Source organism: Rhinoraja longicauda, chromosome 2 (assembly GCF_053455715.1).
Source record: "Rhinoraja longicauda isolate Sanriku21f chromosome 2, sRhiLon1.1, whole genome shotgun sequence".
Classification (NCBI taxonomy): domain Eukaryota; kingdom Metazoa; phylum Chordata; class Chondrichthyes; order Rajiformes; family Arhynchobatidae; genus Rhinoraja; species Rhinoraja longicauda.
Genome location: NC_135954.1, coordinates 6,024,175 through 6,051,429, shown reverse-complemented (window position 1 = coordinate 6,051,429; position 27,255 = coordinate 6,024,175).

The window sequence follows — 27,255 nt, the reverse complement described above, 5'->3', positions numbered from 1 at the left end:
AGAAGGATGAGAGGGGATCTTATCGAAACGTATAAAATTATTAAGGGATTGGACATACTAGAGGCAGGAAACATGTTCCCAATGTTGGGGGAGTCCAGAACCAGGGGCCACAGCTTAAGAATAAGGGGTAGGCCATTTAGAACGGAGATGAGGAAAAACCTTTTTCAGTCTGAGAGTTGTAAATCTGTGGAATTCTCTGCCTCAGAAGGCAGTGGAGGCCAATTCTCTGGATGCATTCAAGAGAGAGCTAGATAGAGCTCGTAAAGATAGTGGAGTCAGGGGGGTATGGGGAGAAGGCGGGAACGGGGTACTGATTGAGAATGATCAGCCATGATCACATTGAATGGTGCTGCTGGCTCGAAGGGCCGAATGGCCTACTCCTGCACCTATTGTCTATTGTCTATTGTCTGTTATTTTTTGAATATTTTGGCTGTTTTCCCGAGGCAGCGTGAAGTGGAGGTGGAGTTAATGATGGGAAGTTGAGTTTAGTTTATTGTCACGTGTTACAGTCTGTTCCAGGGCAGCAGGCCATGTGTCCGATGTAAGTCATTTTCAATGTAATTACCCAAAGGTAGCAGTTCATTACTTGTCAGTGCCAACTAAATGTTAGGAATGATGAACACAGTGAATGGTCGGGCACTGGGGAGTGTTGTGGAGCAGAGGGATCTAGGAGTGCAGGTGCATAGTTCATTGAAAGTGGAGTCGCAGGTAGGTAGGGTGGTCAGAAAGGCTTTTAGTACATTGGCCTTCATCAGTCAGAGTACTGAGCACAGAGGTTGGGAGGTCGTGTTGCATCGTATAAGATATTGGTGAGGCCGCATATTGTGTTCAGTTTAGTTTGGTTTAGTTTGGAGATACAACGCGGAAACAGGCCCTTTGGCCCACCGATTCCGCACCGACCAGCAATCCCCGCACACTAACACTATCCTACACACACTAGGGACAATTTCATATCATCATATCATATATATACAGCCGGAAACAGGCCCTTTCGGCCCACCAAGTCCGTGCCGCCCAGCGATCCCCGTACACTAACACTATCCTACACCCACTAGGGACAATTTTTTACATTTACCCAGCCAATTAACCTACAAACCTCTACGTCTTTGGAGTGTGGGAGGAAACCGAAGATCTCGGAGAAAACCCACGCAGGTCACGGGGAGAACGTACAAACTCCTTACAGTGCAGCACCCGTAGTCAGGATCGAACCCGGGTCTCCGGCGCTGCATTCGCTGTAAAGCAGCAACTCTACCGCTGCGCTACCGTGCCGCCCACGTTCTGGGCACCATGTTACAGGATAGACGGGCCTGTTTCCACGCTGTATGACTCTATGGTATTTATGACTGGCACGAGTCCAACTGGCGGCAAAACCATTTAAAGGGAGGAAGTTCGGGATATATTTCAGAGTGATGAATGCCAAAGCATGCAGCATTTTAAAAACAGGCCCTGCAAGGGTGACTTATGAGTGATGCTTGGCAAGCCGTCTAGTGATGTGAATACGAGAGGGGGCAGCCGCGAGACAAAACCCAGAGGCAGCTGGAACCTGCCCATAGGTTCATCAGTGATAGGAGCAGAATTCGGCTCATCGAGTCTACTCCGCCATTCAATCATGGCTGATCTATCTCTCCCTCCCAACCCCATTCTCCTGCCTCCTCCCCATAACCCCTGACACCCGTACTCATCAAGTATCTGTCAATCTCCGCGTGTCGTGGTGTGGGAGGAAACCGGAGCACCCGGAGAAAAACTACTGAGTAGGGAGTGGTTGCGAAAATGGGATAATATAGAACTAGTGCGAACAGGTGATCGATGGTTGGCGTGGACTCAGTGGGCTGGAGTTTCCCTGTTGTCTCTCTAAACTGAACCAAACTAAATTAAACTAAAGGTGTATGAAGGAAGTGCAGATGCTGGTTTAAACCAAAGGTAGACACAAAATACTGGAGTAACTCAGCGGGACAGGCACCAAGACAGTTTTCAAGAGCGAGTTAGATTTAGCTCTTAGGACTAAGGGAATCAAGGGATATGGGGAAAAAGCAGGGACGGGGTACTGATTTTGGATGATCAGCCTTGATCATATTGAATGGCGGTACTGGCTCGAAGGGCCGAATGGCCTACTCCTGCACCATATTTTTCTATGTTTCTGGAGAGAAGGTATGGCGTTTTTTTTTTTAGAGATACAGTGCGGAAACAGGCCCTTCGGCCCACCGAGTCCACGCCGCCCAGCGATCCCCGCACATTAACACTATCCTACACACACTAGGGACAAATTTTTTTACATTTACCCAGTCAATTAACCTACATACCTGTATGTCTTTGGAGTGTGGGAGGAAACCGAAGATCTCGGAGAAAACCCACGCAGGTCACGGGGACAACGTACAAACTCCGTACAGACAGCACCTGTAGTCAGGATCGAACCTGAGTCTCCGGCGCTGCATTCGCTGTAAGGCAGTAACTCTACCGCTGCGCCACCGTGCCGCCCCGCACCATAAACGCCCAGCGTTTAGGGTCGTAGATTCTTCAGACTACGTTTCGCTTCAGAAGTCTGAAGAAGGGTCTCGGCCTGAAACGTCGCCCATTCGTTCTCTCCAGAGATGCCGCCTGCCTGAACTAAACGAAATACTTCAGGGACATCAGCCTGGTCTGTGTGATGGGCTGGGCTACATCCACAACCCTCTGTAATTTCTAGCGGTCTTGGTCAGAGCTGTTCCCAAGCTGTGAAGCAACCCGACAGTATGCTTTCCAAGATGCATCTGTACTGCACAATACACACTGTGTGACATCCTACACACCATGCTAGTTTAGTTTAGTTTAGTTTAGAGATACAGTGGGGAAACAGGCCCTTTCGGCCCACCGGGTCCGCGCCGACCAGCGATCCCCGCACATTAACACTATCCCATACATTTACCAAGCCAATTAACCTACAAACCTGTACGTCTTTGGAGTGTGGGAGGAAACCGAAGATCTCGGAGAAAACCCACGCAGGTCACGGGGAGAACGTACAAACTCCGTACAGACAGCAGCACCTGGAGTCGGGATGGAACCCGGGTCTCCGGCGCTGCATTCGCTGTAAGGCGGCAACTCTACCGATGCGCCACCGTGCCGCCCCCAACCAGATTTCCAATAACATCGACTTTGATCTGCTGACAACAGAATAACAGAGTGAACCAACCCCGTAATTATTGATGATGCCCAAATGGTTTCCTTCTTCTACAATTTTCTGTTATGGTTTTACACGTTTTTATCATGTTCCACTAGGTAGAGGCAGATGGAAAACCTCCAATGCATAACGTATGTTTTGCTCCCCTGGTAACAACTTAGAAATGTATTCATTACTCTTGGTTGCTTTTATACTTTCATGTTAAATAATAAATGGTCTATTTTTACTTTTTCTCCAAACCATCAAAACACCACCAGATATTGGCCTGGTTAGAGTGGATGCGGAGAGGATGTTTCCACTAGTGGGAGAGTCTAGGACCAGAGGGCACAGCCTCAGAATAAAAAGCACGTACCATTAGAAAGGAGATGAGGAGGAATTTCTTTAGCCAGAGGGTGGTGCATCTGTGGAATTCGTTGCCACAGAAGGCCGTGGAGGCCAAGTCAGTGGATATTTTTAAGGAGGAGATAGATAGATTTTTGATGAACCTGCCAAGGTTCACTACCAAGGTTTTCTTTCACGATTGGCCATGACCAAAAGTATACCTGTGGGTGGCACTGAACAAGTTGATGCGGGTGTCAGTGGTTACGGGGAGAAGGCAGGAGAATGGGGTTGAGAGGGAAAGATCGATCAGCCATGATTGAATGGCGGAGTAGACACTCAGTCCACCTAAACCTACCTGATCTCCCGGTTGCTGAACACTTCAACTCCCTCTCCTCCCATTCCCACACTGACCTTTCTGTCCTGGGCCTCCTCCAGTGTCAGAGTGAGGCCCAGTGCAAATTGGAGGAACAGCACCTCATATTTCGCTTGGGCAGCTTACACCCCAGCGGTATGATCATCCTTTTGGGAACAGGGGATCCCCTCTCCCACCATAGATGAGGCCCTCACTCGTGTCTCCTCGGTACCCCGCAGCTCCGACCTTGCTCCCCCTCCCCCTAGTCGCAACAGAGACAGAGTCCCCCTAGTCCTCACCTTCCACCCCATCAGCCGTCGCATACAACACATAATCCTCCGAAATACAATACAATACAATACAATATATCTTTATTGTCATTGTACAGGGGTACAACGAGATTGGGAATGCCGCCACCTCCAACAGGATCCCATCACTAGCCACATTTTCCCATCTCCACCCCTTTCCGCCTTCCACAGAGACCATTCCCTCCGCAACTCCCTGGTTAACTCATCCCTTCCCACCCAAACCACCCCCTCCCCAGGTACCTTCCCCTGCAACCGCAGGAGATGCAACACCTGCCCCTTTACCTCCCCCCTCGACACTGTCCAGGGACCCCGACAGTCCTTTCAGGTGAGGCAGAGGTTCACTTGCACCTCCTCCAACCTCATCTACCATATCCGTTGTTCAAGATGTGGACTCTTATACATCGGCGCGACCAAACGCAGACTGGGCGATCGTATTTCGCGGAACTCCTTCGCTCAGCCCACGTGAACCAACCTGATCTCCCGGTTGCCGGACACTTTAATTCTCCTTCCCATTCCTACACTGACCTTTCTGTCCTGGGTCTCCTCCATTGTCAGAGTGAGGCTAAACGCAAATTGGAGGAACAGCATCTGATATTTCGCTTGGGCAGCTTACAGCCCAGTGGTATGGATATTGATTTCTCTAACTTCAGGTAGCCCCGGCATTCCCTCTCTCTCCATCCCTCCCCCACCCAAGTCACACCAGCTTCTCATTTCCCCCCAGCAAACAGCTTACAATGGCCTGTTTCCATTATCATCGTTACTTTTTGGCGTATCTTTCATTCATTGTTCTTTATCTCTCCATATCACCGTCTATATCTCTCATTTCCCTAATCCCTAACCGGTCTGAAGAAGGGTCTCAGACCCGAAACGTCACCCATTCCTTCTCTCCAGAGATGCTGCCCGTCCCGCTGAGTTACTTCAGCATTTTGTGTCTATCTTCGGTATGAACATTGACTTCTCTAAATTCAAGTAACCTTTGACTCCCCTCTCTCTCCATCCCCTCCCCCCTTTCAAGTTCTCTGACTAGTCTAACCATCCCCGTTTACATTTTATTTCTGTTTGTTTTGTTGTTATCGTCTCCCAGCTAACAATGATCTATTCTACATTTTCCTTGATCTCACCCCCTTTGACTCGTTTTCACACCTGACAATTCCTTATCTCTATCTCCCTCCCCAACGTCCCTTTGGAGGGTGAGATCAAAGGGGACGAAGGTTAAGGAAAATGATCCCCCCCCTTCCCACTTCTCCTCTGCCCCCTCCCTCCCCTCCCCCACTGCCCCCACTCCCCCCCCCCCCCCCCCTTGCTCCCACTCTCCCCCCCACCTCCCCCCACTGTTTCTACGTTGTATCTCTAAATTAAACTAAACTAAACTGGGACAAATAAAGCACCATCGACCCTGTTTGCTGCGTTCAATTTTCTAACAAATAATTTGAAAACAATTGTTGCTTTTATTAAAATGTTCAGTGCCACACCCTACTGTAAAATGTTATTGAGTGCTTGATGTTCCCACAGTGCGGGTGAAAAGGAACGTTGGCATGATACAGAGTGGGCGGAAAAGTCCCCTGGCTTCTGGATCATTGTCCAAGAGACGGGGAATCCCATCCCTGATTTCCTTTGTATATTTTTTGTTGGCGTTAGAAACATGATTGGCACGGAGTCACGGTCTCGCTGAGTTTAGTATCGTTTGGAAACAGGCCCTTCGGCCCACCAGGTCCGTGCCGACCAGCGATCTCCCATACACTAGGCCTAACCCACACACTCGGGACCATCTACAGAAGCCAATTAACCTACAAACCTGTTTATTTCACAAAATGCTGGAGTAACTCAGCAGGTCAGGCAGCATCTCGGGAGAGAAGGAATGGGTGACGTTTCGGGTCGAGACCCTTCTTCAGACTGAAGAAGGGTCTCGACCCGAAACGTCACCTATTCCTACTCTCCTGAGATGCTGCCTGACCTGCTGAGTTACTCCAGCATTTTGTGAAATAAATGCCTTCGATTTGTACCAGCATCTGCAGTTATTTTCTTACACAACCTACAAACCTGCACGTCTTTGGAATGTGGGAGGAAACCGGAGCATAAGTTCACACGTCACAGGAGCAGAATGAGGCCATTCAGCCCATCGTATCTGCTCTACCATTCAATCATGGCTGATCTATCTTTCCCTCTCAACCCCATCCTCCTGCCTTCTCCCCATAACACTTGACGAGCTACTAATCAAGAGCACCCGGAGAAAACCTATGCGGTCACGGGGAGAACGTACAGACTCTGTACAGACAGCACCCGTAGTCAGGATCGAACCTGGGTCTCTGGCGTTGTGAGGCAGCAACTCTACCGCTGCGCCGACCCTCGAGTCATAGAGTCTTACAGCATGGAAACAGGCCCTCCGGCCCCATTCGACCATACCGACCAAGATGTCCCATCTAAGGTAATCCCATTTGCGGCCATCAATAGCCACTGGCATCAATAGAATCTCAAAACAACTGAGATTAACATTCTAGAGTCACAGAGTCATGGAGTCATAGAGACACAGTCACAGAATCACAGAGTCACAGAGACACAGAGTCACAGAGACATGGAGACATAGACAACAGACAATAGGTGCAGGAGGAGGCCATTCGGCCCTTCGAGCCAGCACCGCCATTCAATGTGATCATGGCTGATCATTCTCAATCAGTACCCCGTTCCTGCCTTCTCCCCATACCCCCTAACTCCGCTATCTTTAAGAGCTCTATCTAGCTCTCTCTTGAATGCATTCAGAGAATTGGCCTCCACTGCCTTCTGAGGCAGAGAATTCCACAGATTCACAACTCTCTGACTGAAAAAGTTTTTCGTCATCTCAGTTCTAAATGGCCGACCGCAGTGGTGTCCAAACTTTCTTCAAAGAGGGCCAGATTTGATAATGTGAAAATACCCAAGGGCCAATGCCCCTCCCCCCCCCCCCCCCCCCCCCCGGACCTTTAACTAATGTGCTCCCCGGAAAGGTGTAGTCGCCGTCGCCTCTCCCGCTCGGGGGGGGGGGGGGGGGGGGGGGGGGGGGAGTCGGGCAGCGCTGACCGCCGGGAGTTGTAGTCGCCCTCTCCTCTCCCCTCCCCCCTCCCCCCCTCCCCTCTCCCCTCTCCCCTCTCCCCTCTCCCCTCTCCCCTCTCCCCTCTCCCCTCTCCCCTCTCCCCTCTCCCCTCTCCCCTCTCCCCTCTCCCCTCTCCCCTCTCCCCTCTCCCCTCTCCCCTCTCCCCTCTCCCCTCTCCCCTCTCCCCTCTCCCCTCTCCCCTCTCCCCCTCCCCCTCCCTTCAGTGCTGCCGGGCCATAAATAATCATTTTTAAGACGGAAGCTGCGGGCCCTATAAAATCTGACCTCGGGCCGCGATTGGCCCCCGGGCCGGACTTTGGACATGTCTGGCCTACCCCTTATTCTTAAACTGTGGCCCCTTGTTCTGGACTCCCCCAACATTGGGAACATGTTTCCTGCCTCTAACGTGTCTAACCCCTTAATAATCTTATACGTTTCGATAAGATCTCCTCTCATCCTTCTAAATTCCAGTGTACACAAGCCTTGTCGCTCCAATCTTTCAACATATTCCGGGAATATTCCACCATTCCGGGAATTAACCTAGTAAACCTACACTGCACACCCTCAACAGCAAGAGTCACAGAGTCACACAGACACAGAGACACAGAGACACAGAGACACAGACACAGAGACACAGAGACACAGACACAGAGACACAGTCACAAAGACACTGAGTCACAGAGACACAGAGACACAGAGACACAGAGACACAGACACAGAGACACACAGTCACAGAGACACAGAGACACAGAGACACAGAGACACAGAGACACAGAGACACAGAGACACAGAGACACAGAGACACAGAGTCCCAGAGACACAGAGACACAGAGACACAGAGTCCCAGAGTCACAGAGAAACAGAGACATAGAGACACAGAGACACAGAGACACAGAGTCAGAGAGACACAGAGACACAGAGTCACAGAGACACAGAGACACAGAGACACAGAGTCACAGTTATAGAGACACAGAGTCACAGAGACACAGAGACACAGAGTCACAGTTATAGAGACACAGAGACACAGAGACACAGAGACACAGAGTCACAGTTATAGAGACACAGAGTCACAGAGACACAGAGTCAGAGAGACACAGAGACACAGAGACACAGAGACACAGAGACACAGAGTCAGAGAGACACAGAGACACAGAGACACAGAGACACAGAGACACAGAGTCACAGAGACACAGAGTCACAGAGACACAGAGACACAGAGTCACAGAGACACAGAGACACAGAGACACAGAGTCACAGAGACACAGAGACACAGAGACACAGAGACACAGAGACACAGAGTCACAGAGACACAGAGACACAGAGACACAGAGACACAAAGACATAGTCACAGAGACACAGAGACCTAGAGTCATAGAGTGATAGAGCATGGAAACATTCACCGGCCCAACTTGCCCACACTGACCAACATGTCCCATCTACACTAGTCCCACCTGCCTACGTTTGGCCCATATTCCTCTAAACCTATCCTCACCATGTACCTGTCTAATTGTTTCTTAAACGTTGCAATAGTCCCTGCCTCAACTACCTCCCCTGGTAGCTCGTTCCATACACCCTTTGTGTGAAAAGGTTACCCCTCTCAGGTTCCTATTAAATCTTTCCCCCCTCGCCTTAAACCTATGCCCTCTGGTTCTCGATTCCCCTACTCTGGGCAAGAGACTCTGTGCATCTTCCCGATCTATTCCTCTCGTGGTGCTTTTACTCTCAGAAGTTTTTCTGTGGAGCTGGATAAGCAAGCTGTCAACAGTGGCAGCATAACATTACATAATGCTTTATTGTTAGATTTATCGTCATTTATAATCAAGGTTGCTGCAGCAGTTGGTGTCTGTACACTTGTGCTGAGAATATGCCCACTCAAGATACCTTAAAATTACCTTGTGAATGCCAATGCTAAATATTTTTCAAGGATCAGAGCGTTTTCTATCCACAGTTACCTCAGCGGTCTTGTATAACAGGTCTATTTTCAGAAAAATGAATCACTTCAAGGTTAGAGCGAGTTTCTTTTTTTTTCAAGTTTGGAGACACAGCGCGGAAACAGGCCCCTGAGTCCACGCCGACCAGTGATCCCTGCGCACTAACACTATCCTACACACGCCAGGGACAATCTACCCTTACACCACGCCAATTAACCAACATACCTGTACGTTTTTGGAGTGTGGGAGGAAACCGAAGATCTCGGAGAAAACCCACGCGGTCACGGGGAGAACGTACAAACTCCGTACGGGCAGCACCGGCAGTCAGGATGGACCCCGGGTCTCCGGCGCTGTGAGGCAGCAACTCTACCGCTGTGCCACCGTGCCGCCCGTTCCTAAACAGCAGACTGGACACACAGACGCCTGGGTCAGTTTCAAGGGAAAATTTAGTATAGTTTCTACTAGTTTAGTAGAATTCTAGTTCAGTTGAGTTTATTGTCACGTGTACCGAGGTGCAGTGGAAAGCTTTTGTTGCTTGCTAACCTGTCAGCGGAAAGACAATCGAGCTATTTACAGTGTACGGATACCATGATAAGGGAATAACGTTTAGTACAAGGTAAGGCCAGGAAAGATAGTCCGAGGGTCTCCAATGAGGTAGATTGTAGATCAGGACCACTCTCCAGTTGTTGTTCTTCCTCTTCTTCTGTCGTATGTCTTTTAGACCTGCAGCTCCGTTGAGGCGAGCCAGTTGTTTATTAGGATGGTTCAGTTGCCAGATGTTGCCTGATTGCTGAACTCTGCAATTTCTTGCAGTCGTGGGCAGAGCTGTTCCCAAACCAAGCTGTGATGCAACGTAACAGTATGCCCACTGTGGTTCATAAGTTCATGTGACAGGAGCAGAATTAGGCCATTCGGCCCATCAAGTGCATGCCCATGGTCCATCTGTAGAGGTTTAGATTTTTTTTTAGATTTTGAGATACAGCGTGGAAACAGGCCCTTCGGCCCACCGGGTCCGCGCCGCCCAGCGATCCCCGCACACTAACATTATCCTACACACACTAGGGACAATTTTTACATTTACCAAGCCAATTAACCGTCTTTGGAGTGTGGGAGGAAACCGAAGATCTCGGAGAAAACCCACGCAGGTCACGGGGAGAACGTACAAACTCCGTACAGATGGCGCCCGTAGTCAGGATCGAACCCGAGTCTCCGGCGCTGCATTCGCTGTAAGGCAGTAACTCTACCGCTGCGCCACCGTGCTGCCGAGTCATTGTGAGAGTCATTGGAGTCATGTGGCGGCACGGTGGCGCAGTGGTAGAGTTGCTGCCTTACAGTGCCAGTGATCCGGGTTCGATCCTGACTACGAGTCCTGTCTGTTTTCAGAGTTTGTGCGTTGTCCCCGTGACCTGCGAGTTTTCCCCGGGTGCTCCGGTTTCCTCCCACATTCCAAAGACGTGTTGGTTCGTACGTTAATTGCCTTCCCGGTGTGTAGGATAGTGTTAGTGTTATCGTGGTTGGCAAGGACTCGGTGGGCCGAAGGGCCTGCTTCCGTGCTGTATCTCTAAACTAAACCAAACAAAACTAAACAAAGCTGAATTTCCTCAGTCTCCTGTGCATGTCTTGTTATTTGAAGCATTTGCAAGACAAATAAAGAGGAATTTCTCTAGTCAGAGGGTGGTGAATCTGTGGGATTCATTGCCACAGACGGCTGTGGAGGCCGAGTCAGTGGATATTTTTAAGGTGAAGATTGACAGATCTTTCATTCATGTTACTGCCTTTACCCTGTATCTGTACACTGTGGACGGCTCGATTGTAATCGTGAAAAGTCTTTGTGTTGACTGTTAGCATGCAACAAAAGCTTTTCACTGTAAATCGGTACACGAGACAATCAACTACAAACAAATTAGAACGGGTGTCAGGGGTTATGGGGAGAAGGCAGGAGAATGGGATTGAGAGGGAAAGATCGATCAGCCATGATTGATTGGAGGAGTAGACACGATGGGCCGAATAGCCTCATTCTGCTCCTAGAACTATGAATGTATGACTCTTTCTTTAAACGAAACTTTAAGTAAACCATTTGAAAGCTTCTTGCAGTTTAGGATTTAATCGAAACATCTCAAGCATTATCTATTCATGTTCTACTTTCACTCAACGTATATTTTACACGTAACAGTTGTTATCAGTATTCCTTCGTAATTAATCGTAGAGATGCTATGTTGTCCAAGCTCCTCTACAAATTACAATGTCACCCCACTGAAAATACAAAGTTCTGCTATTCTAAACTGTATTGAACAGTCTCAAAAATAACACAGAAAGAAAAACTACACATTAATTCTGGACAATGAATCAATCGTTTCAGATATAAATGAACACAGTGAATTTTAACTGAGTTTGTGTGGGCAGTTTGCTTTCAATGGGCTGGGTGGCGCGGCGGTAGAGTTGCTGCCTCACAGCGCCAGAGACCTGGGTTCGCTCCTGACTGCGGGTGCTGTCACTACGGAGTTTCTACGTTCACCTCATGCTGTCTCTGCAAGGCCTAATCAGTCGAGGCACACCCGGCCACTCCCTCTTCTCCCCTCTCCCATCGGGCAAAAGGTACAGAATTGTGAAAACGCACACCTCCAGATTCAAGGACAGTTTCTTCCCAGCTGTTATCAGGCAACTGAACCATCCTACCACAACCAGAGAGCAGTGCTGAACTACTATCTACCTCATTGGAGACCCTTGGATTATCTTTGATCGGACTTTGCTGGCTTTACCTTGCACTAAACGTTGTTTGCATTATTCCCTTTACCCTGTATCTGTAGACTGTGTATGGATCGATTGTAGTCATGTATTGTCTTTCCGCTGACTGGTCAGCACGCAACAGAAGCTTTTCACTGTACCTCGTTACATGTGACGATAAACTAAACTCAAACTAAACAAGCTAAACTCAAACTGAAACACCCTGTGATGGCGTGGGTTTTCTCCGGGTGCTCCGGTTCCAAAGACGTACAGGTTTGTCAGTTAATTGGTTTCATTAAAAATTGTAATTTGTCCCTAGTGTGTAGGATAGTGCTAATGTACGGGGTGATTGCTGGTCGGCGTGGACTCAGTTAGTTGGAGGGCCTGTTTCCGCACTCCCGTGGTGCAGCGTGGGGCGGCAGAGAGAAGGACAAAGAAGATGGCCGCCGGGAGGACGATCATGGGGCAGGGCCTTGCGGCCACTCTCCTGCTGCTGGCCGCCGCGGTGGCCGCCCAGGGCCAGGGTGAGTGGCTCACTCTCCCCTTTCCTCTCCCCCCTCACCCGCCCCGGCCCCACATCGGGGACCCAACGCGTTCACGGGTCATCTTGTATACATTAAACAGTACGTTGCAAAACAAAAAAGAGTCCTGGAGGAACTGAATGGGTCAGGCAGCATCTGTCAACTGAACGGATGGACAACATTTTTGGTCTTTACTTTAGTAACTTTAGAGATACGGCGCGGAAACAGGCCCTTCGGCCCATTGAGACCGTGCTGGCCATCGATCACCCTGTACATTAGCATTATCTTACACATGAGGGACAATTTCACAATTTACCGAAGCCGATTAACCTACAAACCTGATCGTCTTGGGAGTGTGGGAGGAAACCGGGGCACCTGGAGAAAACCCATGCGGTCACGGGGAGAACTTACAAACTCCGTACAGACATCACTCATAGTCAGGATCAAACCCGGGTCTCTGGCGCTGTGAGGCAGCAACTCTACCGCTGCACCACTGGAGCATGAGGAACCAATTAGGGTCACAGAGTCATAAAGTGTGAAAACAGGCCCTTTGGCCCAACTTGCCCACATCGACCAACATGTCCCATCTACACTCGTCCCACCTGCCTGCGTTTGGCCCATATCCCTCTAAACCTGTCCTATCCATATACCTGTCTAACTGTTTCTTAAACGTTGGGATAGTCCCCACAACTGCCTCCTCCGGCAACTCGTTCCATACACCCACCACCCTTTGTGTGAAAATGTTACCCCTCAGGTTTCTATTAAATCTTTTCCACCTCACCATAAACCTATGGCCTCTGGTCCTTGATTCCCCTACTCTGGGCTCTGTGCGTCTACCCGATCTATTCCTCTCATGGATGTCAGTGCAGTATATAAACAGACTGTGACTCACAGAGACCATCAGGTGTCTGTTGCAAGGGTGAAAAATTGCATCCTCACACAACAAACAGGAGGCTATTTCTATTACACATGGCTTTTCATTATGGGTCCGTGGATTGTCACCTTGTCGTGGTGGAGAGGCTTGTGTGGTCCTGAGATCCTGAGAGCGATGCCGTCTGGAGCTATGCACCTGGTAGGGTCACCCATGGCGGTAAGGTCGAGGGGGAGGTCCCTGACAAAGAGCGATCCAACCAAGACCTCAACGGTGGAACAGGCGGAGGGAGGATGATGGCCGACTTTAGTGGAGCGTCACGACGGCTGGGAAGGCGGATGGATGAAGGCCGCAGTGGGCGGGTGCTACAGACGGGGAGATAGATGCTCCCGCCCCCATGGGTCTTGGGCAGATGAGGCTCACCAGCCTGGGAAGGCAGTCCATCTAGGAGAGGGACAACTCTGATCTGAGACCTCCACTGCCTTGTGGCCAGATCCAGTCACGGAAAAGGCTCCAGGAAGTAAACCTGGCGGAAAATCCAGAGTCGGAGTCCCTGAGGCAGTTCATCGTCGTTGTCCACAACCTGGTTCTGGCAGCTCCTAGCGACCGCGCTGGTGCCAAACTGTAACGGCTCTGCTGTTCCTTTGGATTGATCAGTGACGTGGAGAGGGGGGACGTGCTGCACAGGCTTGCATCCGACCCACCATCCACGCTGCTCTAGCCGAGGCTTGGAGCAAGCAGCCTACACCCAGCATGCATCACCCATGATCGGCCATGACCGAGGGGGGGCCTTAGGCATTATGGGTCTGGATCAACGGAAAGCTGCAGACAACGTCACGCACTGTGAAATGGATGCTGAAGTCTGGGCCTCTGGAGATTAGATTTTTGTTGCTTCAGATTTTTCTCTCGGTGTCATATATTTCCCGTAGCCTGGCGCAACGATTTTCCCCACAGAATAAGGTTTCCAAATACTGGCGTGTGAACTAACGTGTGCTGTTGCCCCTTTGTGGCACCAGATCTAACGCGGTGTTAAACCGTGTGTCGTTAGTTCATACGTGATAGGAGCAGAATTAGGCCATTCAGCCCATTTAATCCACTCTGCCATTCAATAGAGAATAAACAATAGGTGCTGGAGTAGGCCAATCGGCCCTTCGCGCCAGCACCACCATTCAATGTGATCATGGCTGATCATCCTCAATCAGTACCCCGTTCCTGCCTTCTCCCCATACCCCAGGGCGGCACGGTGGCGCAGTGGTAGAGTTGCTGCCTTACAGCGAAGGCAGCGCCGGAGACTCAGGTTCGATCCTGACTACGGGCGCCGTCTGTACGGAGTTTGTACGTTCTCCCCGTGACCTGCGTGGGTTTTCTCCGAGATCTTCGGTTTCCTCCCACACTCCAAAGACGTACAGGTATGTAGGTTAATTGACTGGGTAATATGTAAAAAGTGTCCCTAGTGTGTGTAGGATAGTGTTAGTGTGCGGGGATCGCTGGGCGGCGCGGACTCGGTGGGCTGAAGGACCTGTTTCCGCGCTGTAACTCTAAATCTAAAATCTAAACCCCCTGACTCCGCTATCATTAAGAGCTCTATCGAGCTCTCTCTTGAAGCATCCAGAGAATTGGCCTCCACTGCCTTCTGAGGCAGTCATTCAATTATGAGTGATGTATCTTTCCCTCTTAACCTCGTTCTCCTGTCTTCTCCCCATCACCTCTGACACCCGTACTAACCAAGAATCTGTCAGTCTCCGCCTTAAAATTATCCTCTGACTTGGCCTCCACAGCCGTCTGTGGCAAGGAATTCCACAGATTCACCACCCTCTGACTAAAGAAATTCTTCCTCATCTCTTTCCTAAAGGAACATCCTCTAACTCTGTGGCTGTGACCTCTGGTCCTAGACTCTCACACGAGTGGAAACATCCTCTCCATATCCACTCTATCCAGGCACATGTCAGGACCTCACCCGTCCTCTCATCAATCCCAGCAATGAGTGGGTTAACATATGATGAGCGTTTTACGTCACTGGGCCTGTACTCACTGGAGTTTAGAAGGTTGAGGGGGGACCTCATTGAAACATACAGAATAGTGAAAGGCCTGGATAGAGTGGATGTGGAGAGGACGTTTCCACTAGTGGGAGAGTCTATGACTAGAGGCCACAGCCTCAGCATAAAAGGACGCATATTTAGAATAGAGATGAGGAGGAATTTCATTAGTCAGAGGGTGGTGAATCTGTGGAATGTATTGCCACAGATGGTTGTAGAGGCCCTCCTGTTGCCCCCAGGTCAATGAATATTTTTAAGGCGGAAATTGACAGATTATTGATTAGTACGGGTGTCAGGGGTTATGGGGAGAAGGCAGGAGAATGGGGTTATGAGAGGGAAAGATGGATCACCCCTGATTGAATGGTGGAGTAGACTTGATGAGCCGAACGACCTAATTCAGCTACTATAACTTATGAACATGAACTAGAGAGCGATCCTGACCAGAGATACTAGTGGAGAAAGATGGACCACTCCGTTGAAATCGCCTATACTGAAGCGTAGTACGCAAAGGAGTGTAACGTCCGCCATTTTAGTAAGCATAACCCGCAGTCCGTTATGCCTCTCGCAGTGTAATCAGTGTTTTGGGGGAACAGTATGTGTGATGATACCATAAAAATGCAGAATATATCTCATCTATCAATTCACAGATTTTTCTTTTTTTTCTTTTTAAATGTTTCTGCAAGTTTCTGCCTACTAAAATGGCGCCGTGACATACTATGGTTTTTAGGGTCGAGTGGTCGATCTTGCTCCTCTAGTATCTTTGATCCTGACCACCTATCTACCTCACTGAAGACTTTCAAACTATCTTTAATCGGACTAATCACCCAGAGAGTTGTGAATTTGTGGAATTCTCTGCCACAGAGGGCAGTGGAGGCCAATTCACTGGATGATGAATTTAAGAGAGAGTTAGAGAGAGCTCTGGGGACTAGTGGAATCAAGGGATATGGGGAGAAGGCAGGCACGGGTTACTGATTGTGGATGATCAGCCATGATCACAATGAATGGCGGTGCTGGCTCAAAGGGCCGAATGGCCTCCTCCTGCACCTATTTTCTATGTTTCTATGTATCTATGTTTCTATGACTTTATTAGACTTTATCTTTTTCTAAACGTTATACCCTTTATCTTCCATCTATACACAGTGGATGGCTTGATTGTAATCATGTATAGTCTTTCTGGTTAGCATGCCACAAAAGCTTTTCACTGTACCTCTGTACACGTGACAATAAACTAACCTCTGTCATTGCTCTTTGCCGAGTTGCCCTAAGATTTATGATCTAGTGTTCGGTAATGCATTCTTTGAACACAAGCTTTATACCGATAGTTAGTGATGAGAGGACAAAGCAAAACATAAAATGGCCGACTTGCTCATTAGTCACCAACAGTTGCTTATAGTTATTTTGATGGTTATTTTTTCCTTCATTATTCAAGGCTATTCTTCGCCATAATAGGGAAAATACAGATGATGCTACTGATAATATAGAAGCATATTTGCCGAAGATAGACACAAAATGCCGGAGTAACTCAGCGGGACAGGCAGCATCTCTGGAGAGAAGGAATGGGTGACGTTCCGGGTCAAGACCCTTCCTCAGACTGAAGAAGGGTGGCGGCCCGAAACGTCACCCATTCCCCATTCCACCTATTCCAGACTGATGAAGGATCTCGACCCGAAAGGCGTCACCCATTCCTTCTCTCCGGAGACGCTGCCTGTCCCGCTGAGTTACTCCAGCTTTGTGTGCCTACCTTCGGTTTGAACCTGCATCTGCAGTTCCTTCCGACACACAGCATATATTCCAGAGCAGGTGTAAAGGCTGGAGACACAACAAACTGCAGGTGCTGGAATCTTGCTTGGAATACCAAGTGATGGAGTAACTCAACGTGCCAGGCAGCATCTCTGGAGGACGTAGATAAATAGCCCGCGTGGGTTTTCTCTGGGTGCTCCGGTTTCTGCCCACATCCCATAGGATCGTGCGGGTTTGTAGGATAGTTGGCCTCTGTAAATTGCCCCTGGTGTGTAGGGAGTGGATGAGAAAGTGGGATAACATAGATCTGGTGCGATCGATGGTCAGAATGGTCCCTGGTGGGCTGAAGGGCTGTTTGCATGCTGCATCACAAAACAAATCACCATAATGATAGAAATTTGGCTTCATGGGATTTGAGGCTGGGACTATCCCAACGTTTACGAAACAGTTAGACAGGTCCATGGATAGGACAGGTTTGGAGCAATATGGACCAAATACTGCAGGTGGGACTAGTGTAAACATAGAAACATAGAAAATAGGTGCAGCAGTGATTCCACTAGCCCCTAGAGCTCTATCTAACTCTCTTTTAAATTCATCCAGTGAATTGGCCTCCACTGCCCTCTGTGGCAGAGAATTCCACAAATTCACAACTCTCTGGGTGAAAACGTTTTTTTCCACCTCAGTTTTAAAAGGCCTCCCCTTTATTCTTAGACTGTGTGTGGTCCCCTGGTTCTGGACTCCCCCAACATTGGGAACATTTTTCCTGCATCTAGCCTGTCCAGTCCCTTTATAATTTTATACGTGTAGCTGGGACACGTTGGCCGGTGTGGGCAAGTTGGGCCGAAGGGCCTGTTTCCACGCTGTGTCACTCTATAATGTCTTTCATGTTTTATGGGTTTGAACTGAGTTCATTTGGATCTTCACTGCTCTGACCATATGCGGTGGAATCCCATCCTTAAACAACTCCAGCTCTCTGATTCTCCATCTTTGTGACCTTTGGTCACAGTTTCCTTTAGTTACTCTGGAGATGCAGCGGGGAAACAGGCCCTTCGGCCCACCGAGTCCATGCTGACCAGCGATCATCCTGTACACAAGCACTATCCAACACATACTAGGGACAATTTTACTGAAGCCAATTAACCTACAGACCTGCATGTTTTTGGAATATGGGAGGAAACCGGAGCACCCGGAGAAAACCCACGCTGTCACAGGGGTAGCGTACAAACTCTGTGTGGACAGCACTCGTAGTCTGGATCGAACCCGGGTCTCTGTCCCTAGTGTGGACAGCCCCCGCAGTTAGGATCGAACCCGGGTCTCTGGCGCTGTACGGCAGCAGCTCTACTGCCGCACTGGCGACACGGTGGCGCAGCGGTAGAGTTGCTGCCTTACAGCGAATGCAGCGCCGGAGACACAGGTTCGATCCTGACTACGGGCGCCGTCGCGGCTCGGCCACGGGACTTAGCTGCGCACGGTACGGCCGCGGGGCCTTCTATCGCCCGGCTCAGCCGCGGGATGTTTCAGCACCCGGTGCGGCTCGGCCGCGGGGACTTGGGCGTGGGGAAGAGAGCGGAAGTTTTGTTGCCTCCATCACAGTGAGGGGGTGTTTGGAGTCACTGTGATGGATGTTTGTGTTGGGGTCATGTGTCTTGTGTTTCTTTTTTTGTGTGACTGCTGGTAACGTAATTTCATTCGGTACCTCGGTATCGAATGACAAATAAAGGCTCTGTATTCTGTCTGTACGGAGTTTGTACGTTCTCCCCGTGACCTGCGTGGGTTTTCTCCGAGATCTTCGGTTTCCTCCCACACTCCAAAGACGTACAGGTATGTTGGTTAATTGACTGGGCAAATGTAAAAAAAAAAAAAAAAAATTGTCCCTAGGGTGTGTAGGATGGTGTTAATGTGCGGGGATCGCTGGGTGGTGCGGACCCGGTGGGCCGAAGGGCCTGTTTCCGCGCTGTATCTCTAAATCTAAAAAAAATCGAAATCTAAAACTACTGTTCTGCCTCCTTTTGTATATCAGCATCTGCAGTTCCTTGTCTCTAGAGTCCGAAAACACCAGCTATCCATGTTCTCCAGAGATGCTGCCTGAACCACTGAGCTATTCCAGCACTTTGTATCTACCTTGGGATACTTTACAGTGTTAAAGGAGCCATATTTTGCTGTTGTTATCATTCCTACTGCTCTTCAGGCCAATATTTACTTTTTAATCAACACTACAATAAGACACTTGCTCATTTTATTTCTGCCCTGTTTTAACAACATGACTCAGTGCAAATTGGCTGTCATACATTCTCGCATCACCGAAGTAAACACAATTCAGCTTGAGAAATAAAGACACAAAGCGCTGGAGTAATTCAGTGGGTAAGGCAGCATCTATGGAGAACATGGATCGAGGATAGGAGGGGCAGGACAAAACCTGGCAAGGCTAGGTAACTTACCAAACCGATCCCCCCTCCCTTTTACTCCCCCCCTCTCACTTCCCTGTGCTCCACAGAAGCACACCAACACCTCTACTTCCTTAGAAGGCTTAGGAAGTTCAGCACGTCCCCAACAACTCTCACCAACGTCTACAGATGCACCATAGAGAGCATTTTATCGGGACGCATCACAGCACGGTTTGGGAACAGCTTCATCCAAGACCGCAAGAAATTGCAACGAATTGTGGATGCAGCCCAGACCATCACACAAACCAACCTCCCTTCCATCGACTCCATCTACACCTCACGCTGCCTCGGCAAGGCCAGCAGCATAATCAAGGTCCAGTCGCACCCTGGCCACTCCCTCTTCTCCCCTCTCCCATCGGGCAAGAGGTACAGAAGTGTGAAAACGCACACCTCCATATTCAGGGACAGTTTCTTCCCAGCTGTTATCAGGCAACTGAACCATCCTACCACAACCAGAGAGCGGTGCTGAACTACCATCTACCTCATTGGTGACCCTCGGACTATCCTTGATCGGACTTTGCTGGCTTTACCTTGCACTAAATGTTATTCCCTTATCATGTGAATGGCTCTGTTGTAATCATGTGTTGTCTTTCTGCTGACTGGTAAGCTTTTCACTGTACCTCGGAACACGTGACAATAGACTAAATTGATAGATAGACAAAAAAAGCTGGAGTAACTCAGCGGGTCAAACAGCATCTCTGGAGAAAAGGTAGAGGTGACATTTTGGCTCAAGACCCTTTTTCAGACCGTTTAAACCAGCAACTGCAATACCTTCATACACAAACTAAACTGATAAACTGACTAGGACCCCACACCCATTTCTCCCGTGCCCATCCCTTCCGCCCACATTCCTTCCTCTGGCTTCACAATTTGCAACTCTTCCATCCTTATCTAACACTTTAGTCTGTTCATATCTTGCCTTTATCCAATCATCTATTCATCACCCCCCCCCCCACTCACCTGTATCCACCTATCACTCACCAGGCGTTGTCCTACCCCTCCTCTCTTCCAGTTTTTATTTCCACCCCACCCCCACCCCACCCCGCCACAATCAGTTTGAAGAAAGGTCCCGAGCCGAAACATCACCTATCCATGTTCTCCAGAGATGCTGCCTGACCCGCTGAGTTACTCCAGCACTCTGTGAAACGTCACCTATCCATGTTCTCCAGAGATGCTGCCTGACCCGCTGAGTTACTCCAGCACTCTGTGAAACGTCACCTATCCATATTCTCCAGAGATGCTGCCTGACCCGCTGAGTTACTCCAGCACTCTGTGAAACGTCACCTATCCATATTCTCCAGAGATGCTGCCTGACCCGCTGAGTTACTCCAGCACTTCAATTTAGTTTTAGTTTCAGAGAACAAAAAGGCCCCTTGGCCCACTGAGTCTGCACTGACCAGCGATCACCCCGTACACTAGCACTACCCAACAAAACCCTTACTTTACTCAATCTTCAGTGAAGATTGTACAATCTTCACTAAAAATTTATAATCTTTACCAAAGACAATTCACTTACAAATCTGTACGTCTTCGGAGTGTGGGAGGAAACCAGAGCACCCGGAGAAAACCCACGCGGTCACGGGGAGAATGTACAAACTCCGTACAGACAGCACTGACAGTCAGGATGGAACCCGGGTCTCTGGCGCTGTGAGGCAGCAACTCTGCCGCTGCACCACCGTGCCACCCCTTTTTGTTTTTTTTGTAAAGTAGCATCTGAAGTTCCTTGTTTCCACACTTCATTAATTGCCCTTTGTGATACAGAGCTTGTAAAGCTCGCTGTTCCTCCTCAATACGGTATCTTGTTTTAATGTTGATGAGGGGTGGACCTCATTGAAACGTACCGAATAGTGGAAGGCCTGGATGGAGTGGATGTGGAGAGGATGTTTCCACTAGTGAGAGAGTCTAGGACCAGAGGGCACAGCCTCAGAAGAAAAGGACGTAGCTTTACAAAGATGATGAGGAATTTCTTTAGCCAGAGGGGTGGTGAATGTGTGGAATTCATTGCCACAGACGGGTGTGGAGGCCAAGACAATGGGTATATTTAGAATGGAGATTGATAGGTTCCTGATTAGTACGGGTGTCAGGGGTTATGGGGAGAAGGCAGGAGAATGGGGTTGAGAGAGAAAGATAGATTAGCCATGATTGAATGGCAGAGCAGACCTGATGGGCTGAATGGCCTAATGACTTATGAATTTATGAACTTATGCTCCGGTTTCCTTCCACATTCCAAAGACGTGCAGGTTTGTTGGTTAATTGGCTTCCGTAAATTGTAGAGAGAGATAGAACAAATGAATGAAAGATATGAAAAAAGTAACGATGATAATGGAAACAAGCCATTGTTAGCTGTGTGTTAGGTTGGGGACGAGTTACAGGCAGTGAGTTACATGCAAATATCTTTCATTCATTTGTTCTCTCTGTCTATCACCGTCTGTATCTCTCGTTTCCCTTTCCCCTGACTCTCAGTCTGACGAAGGGTCTCGACCCGAAACGTCACCCATTCCATTCTCCAGAGATGCTGTCTGACCCGCTGAGATATTCAGGCATTTTGTGTCTATCTTAGTTTTGTAGGTTAATTGGCTTCTGTAAATTGACAATAGACAATAGACAATAGGTGCAGGAGGAGGCCATTCGGCCCTTTGAGCCAGCACCGCCATTCAATGTGATCATGGCTGATCATTCTCAATCAGTACCCCGTTCCTGCCTTCTCCCCATACCCCCTGACTCCGCTATCCTTAAGTTGAATCAAAATTGAATCAAAAAGACTTTGGTCCTGACTAGGGGTGCTGTCCGAATGGAGTTTGCGCATTATCCATGGGACCACATGGGCTTTCCTGGGTGCTCTTGATTAGTACGGGTGTCAGGGGTTGTGGGGAGAAGGCAGGAGAATGGGGTTGAGAGGGAGAGATAGATCAGCCATGATTGAATGGTGGAGTAGACTTGATGGGCTGAATGGCCTAATTCTGCTCCTGTGACTCTTCTTAGGCCCCATGGGTGATGCATCCTAGTTGGCCGCTTGCTCCACACCTCGGCTAGAGCAGCGTCGCTTGTGGCTGAAGAGACCAATGTGGGAGTGACAGTTTCTGTGGCAAAGGTCACATTTGTGTGTGGTCTCTGGTCTGTTGAAGTTGCCGCGCTCCTTTCTGCGTGCCCGCTTGTCTGCCGCTGCGTTCATCAGTTTCTCTTCCCCCGTTTTGAGACGTTGGTTCAGGGTACCTCTCCACCTCGTGTGGTCAGCTGCAAGGCTCTCCCAGGACTCCACATCGACGTCGGGCGCCTTCAAATCTCTCTTGCAGACGTCCTTGTAACGTAGTTGGGGGCGGCCGATGGTTCTCCTCCCTGATGTCAGCTCTCCATAGAGGATGTCTTTTGGAATATGGCCATCCTCCATGCGGTGGACATGGCCCAGCCACCCCAGCCTGCGCTGCCTGAGTAGAGTGTACATACTGGGAAGGCCAGCGCCAGACAGAATCTCGGCGTTGGACACTCTGTCTTGCCAGGATATGCCCAGGATGCAGCGGATGCTTCTAAGGTGGAAAGTGTTGAATCTTCTCTCCAGTCTGGCGTATGTAGTCCATGTCTCACTGCCCTACAGCAGCTCCTGTGACTAATGACCTTCTAATCGATGCAATGAAGTTCGACACAGGTACTTTATCAGGTTCAAAGTGCAGTGAATAATTAGAGCAAAGTTCAGTGTGACACAGATACACATGATTGTAGTGACCATAGAGAATGGTCCAGGTCGTCGAACCCTCGGATTGGCCAGCGAGGTCACGTGGGAACGCGACCATGGGGATTGGTCCAGGGAACGACATCGCTGATTGGCCAGCGATGTCAGGTGCGCGTTTGGCGCCCGTTTGAGTCAGTTCGGCGAAGTCTTCAAGGAAGACAGTAAGTTTATATTGGTTGTCCTGTACCTTGTTGTTTAACTCTGTATTCGTGTATTGCGGCTGCAATAAACTTCGTCTACAACCAACAAGTTTCGGACTCGCCATATTGGTGACCCCGACGTGATCTGGACGATCACCGACTGAGCAGGAACCCGACGCCTCGTTGACGATGGCTGAGCAGGGCACACCGGAGTCAAGCGCGGCAGGCGTTCATCTTCCGTTATTTTGGACGTACGCACCGCAAGCTTGGTTTATCCACGCCGAGGCTCAATTCCATATAAAGAAGGTGTCGGACGAGGCCACGAAGTACTTCTACCTCGTCAGCGCGCTGTCGCCGGACACAACCAAGCGCGTGATGCGGTTCATCGTAAATTCACCTGCGGAAGACAAATACGAGGCCATGAAGAAGGTATTACTACGAACCTTCGGGTTAAATAAGCATGGTGGTGCGGCAAAACTTTTGCACCTACCGGATCTTGGAGACCAACTGCCTTCCGTCCTCATGGCCGAAATGATGATGTTAGCCGGTGAGCATACGGATTGCCCGATGTTTGAACAGGCATTCCGCGAGAAACTTCCCGAGGATGTCCGACTGCTGCTTACGGATTGTTCTTTTAAGGACCCCGAAGCATATGCAGCGAAAGCGGACGCGCTCATAGCGGCAAAAAACAAGGCAAGTGGTTCAATCAACAAAGTCTCGACATCAGTGACCACGCCACAGCGACGGCAAGATGGCGCCACGTCTCCCGCCAATTCTCCGAAAGCCCGCCAAAAAGATCCGCACAAGCGCGGCTGGTGCTATTATCACCTACGATGGGGTAACGAATCCCGCAACTGTCGTTTGCCTTGTACCTTCGCGGGAAATGCCTCAGCCGATCGTACATAGGGGCAGTTACGATTGGCCAGAACCGGCGCCTCTATGTCCATGATCGATTCACGGACACAGAATTTTTGGTAGACACGGGAGCCATCGTCAGCATAGTGCCGCCGACCGACCTCGAAACCAGATCGGGTAAGACAGGTCCCACCCTCATCGCGGTTAATGGCAGCCCAATTCGCACTTTCGGTACACGGAAGATGTCCCTTGTGTTAGGCCTCCGCACGTACGAATGGCCATTCATCATAGCCGACGTCAAACAAGCGATCCTGGGCGCAGATTTTCTCTGGGCTTTTTCACTGGTTCCTGATGTCCGCGGTAACGACCTCCGACCCTCTGCCGAAGATGAGCACGTCGCTCCGACAATCGCCTCCTCGCCCAGCCCTACTGTCCAGGCCGTCGTCGCGGCCCCCGACTCGTATGCTGCGATTCTGGCAGAGTTCCCAGAGCTGCTCGTCCAACGTTTTGACGCACCTTCGGCTAAGCACGGTGTGGTCCATCACATCCGCACCGAAGGCCCTCCCGTTTTCGCTCGGGCCAGGAGACTACTGCCAGACAAACTGGTGGTGGCAAGGGCGGAGTTCAGGAAGATGGAGGAAATGGGAATTGTCCGTCAGTCTGACAGCCCGTGGGCCTCGCCGTTACACATGGTCTCCAAGGCATCTGGGGGGTGGAGGCCATGTGGCGATTATCGGCGTCTCAATGCTGTCACTGTGGCTGATCGCTACCCCATACCGCACCTACAGGACTTTTCATCTGGGCTGGAAGGAGCGGTGGTGTTTTCCAAAATCGATTTGGTGCGAGGATACCATCAGATTCCGGTGCGACCGGAGGACATACAAAAAACTGCAACTATTACTCCGTTCGGGTTGTTTGAATGGTTGCGTATGCCTTTCGGTTTAAAGAACGCGGCACAGGCTTTCCAGCGACTGATGGACCGCGTGGGCCGGGGTTTACCCTTTTTGTTTATTTATTTAGACGACATCCTGGTAGCCAGCCCCTCAGTGCAGGAACACCAGGCCCATTTGCGGACCGTGTTCCAGCGGCTCCAAGACCACGGGCTCATTATCCAACCCTCCAAATGTCAATTCGGCCTGCCTGCCCTCGATTTTCTAGGGCACAGAATTACTCCTGCCGGCGCCGCACCTTTGCCCGAGAAGGTGGAAGCTATCCGGGCTTTTCCCAGGCCTACCACAGTAAAAGGGCTGCAGGAGTTCGTAGGCATGGTTAATTTCTACCATAGATTCGTCCCGGCAGCGGCGCGAGTCCTGCGCCCGCTTTTCCAATGCCTTGCAGGGAATCCGGTAGAGTTGATATGGTCCCCGGCCGCAGAGTCGGCTTTTACGGCAGCTAAGGCAGCCTTGGCAGACGCCACCATGTTGGTCCATCCGAGCCCCTCCGCCCCCACGGCCCTGACGGTTGATGCCTCTGACGTGGCGGTGGGTGGAGTTCTGGAGCAGCAGGTCGGTGGCCGTTGGCAGCCGTTAGCGTTTTTCAGCCGGCAACTAAATTCGGCCGAACTGAAATATAGCGCATTTGACCGAGAGCTTCTGGCTCTCTATTTAGCTGTCCGTCATTTCAGGTATTTCCTCGAGGGCCGCCCATTTGTGGCATTTACGGACCACAAGCCATTAACATTTGCTTTTTCGAAATTGTCTGACCCATGGTCGGCCCGCCAGCAGCGGCACCTGACTGCTATCTCAGAATTTACCACAGATGTCCGTCATATCGCGGGTAAGCTTAATGCCGTTGCTGACGCCCTGTCTAGACCTGCTTTTCCCCCTATTTCGGCGGTGGACTGCGAAGTGGATCCCCAGGAGCTCGCGGAGGCACAGCTCCTGGCGGATACCGTTTCGGCTTACCAGTCCACCACTTCGGGATTGAAGTCGGCCCAGGTAGCTTGTGGGTCGGAGGGCACGAAAGTCTGGTGCGATGTTTCTCTTCCTCGTCCCAGGCCGGTAGTACCGCCCTCCCTTCAGCGCCGGGTTTTCGATGCCATTCATGGGCTGGCGCACCCGTCCATCCGCTCCACCTCTGCCTTGGTAGCAGCGAGGTTTGTCTGGCATGGCCTGCGGAAACAGGTAGCGGGGTGGGCACGTTCCTGCGTGCCCTGTCAGACCGCTAAAGTCCAGCGCCACGTCCAGCCCCCCGTACAGGATTTCGAGGTCCCGGTTTGTCGTTTTTTCCACATCCACGTGGATTTGGTCGGGCCTTTGCCTTCCTCCCGGGGCTACACCCACCTCCTCACGGTGGTGGATCGGTTCACCCGGTGGCCAGAGGCTTTCCCATTGTTTGATATCTCGTCAGCGTCTTGTGCTAGGACTTTGGCCCTTCATTGGGTAGCTCGTTTCGGGGTCCCGGCAGTTATTACAACTGACAGAGGTCCACAGTTCACTTCGTCCCTCTGGGCCGCGCTGGCGGAACTGTACGGGTCCAAGTTACAACCCACAACTGCATATCACCCCCAGGCAAATGGACTCGTAGAAAGGTTTCACCGCCAACTTAAGGCGTCCCTCAGTGCAAGGCTTGAAGGCCCGGACTGGGTAGACCAACTCCCTTGGGTTCTTTTGGGCATCAGGACTGCTCCTAAGCCAGATCTCGGTGCGTCGTCCGCAGAGCTAGTATATGGCTCGACACTTCGAGTACCCGGAGATCTGTTTCCGGACCCTTCAGCCCTGCTCCCTACAGTCCCATCAGCGTTAGCATCTCTCCGGGAACGGGTGGGCTCCCTGGCTCCAGTGCCGACTTCACGTCATGGGTGTTCCATGGTACATGAACCATCTTCCCTGAAGGACTGTGAGTTTGTTTTTCTGCGTAAAGATGCCCATCGCGCCCCGTTGCAGAGGGTCTATCAAGGGCCGTTCCGGGTTTTACGTAAGGGAACGGCTACTTTCACCTTAGACATGGGCGGCAAGAGTGAACTCGTCTCGGTGTCCCGGCTCAAACCTGCCCATTTGGACCCGGATCAACCAGTCCTGGTCGGTCAAACCCCTAGGAGAGGCCGACCTCCGTTAGTTCCGCC